The sequence below is a fragment of the Penaeus monodon genome, chromosome 24, assembly GCF_015228065.2.
Source record: "Penaeus monodon isolate SGIC_2016 chromosome 24, NSTDA_Pmon_1, whole genome shotgun sequence".
NCBI lineage: Eukaryota > Metazoa > Arthropoda > Malacostraca > Decapoda > Penaeidae > Penaeus > Penaeus monodon.
Genome location: NC_051409.1, coordinates 10,069,567 through 10,070,153, shown reverse-complemented (window position 1 = coordinate 10,070,153; position 587 = coordinate 10,069,567). Strand labels below are relative to the sequence as shown.

The window sequence follows — 587 nt, the reverse complement described above, 5'->3', positions numbered from 1 at the left end:
AATGAGAGACCTTTTATTATAATGGCCTCATTTAACAAAATTTTCCTTAATGCCTAATGAACTTTCTTACTGGCTAAGAATCAATGCATTATGCAGAGACTTTACTCATTAGAAGGATCTAAATTTTTGGTACATGACTATATATCAACAACATGCATAAAACCAACACATCCCAGTTTTCTATTTCACAGAAATTTTATGACATATATATTAGGGTCAAACTACATGGCCAATCTCCTGAGATGTACACAGAAGACCAATGAAATCTCTGTGGCAGCCAATGAACTACACTCACCAGAGAACGAAGCAATGACAACTAGAGGTACCGCTGAAGGATCTCTACTGCTGTATACCTCATCCATGGTTTCAAAAAACGGCCATTGCTCCTGCTTCCCACAACCACTTAGCTTGGCATTATCTTTGATTATGGCATACCTAAAAAAATATACAAAGTACTGATAAAATTCATTGCATGGCATTCACTTCCATCAGTCATACATAATATGTGGACATGCATCCATGTCTCATTTTTGAGAGCAAGGAAGGGAAAGTGCAGTTTTTGGAAGTGAAGTGAAGTAAAAGTAAAA

At 36.5% G+C, this 587-nt stretch overlaps 1 long non-coding RNA gene across 1 annotated transcript in view; it reads right to left on the bottom strand.

Moving 5' to 3' along the window:
- LOC119588553 overlaps window positions 1-587 on the bottom strand; it is a 7,104-nt gene that overhangs the window by 913 nt on the left and 5,604 nt on the right. The window contains exon 4 of the long non-coding RNA XR_005230112.1: window positions 296-435. This is a non-coding gene — a long non-coding RNA (uncharacterized LOC119588553). The remainder of the gene's footprint in view (window positions 1-295; window positions 436-587) is intronic.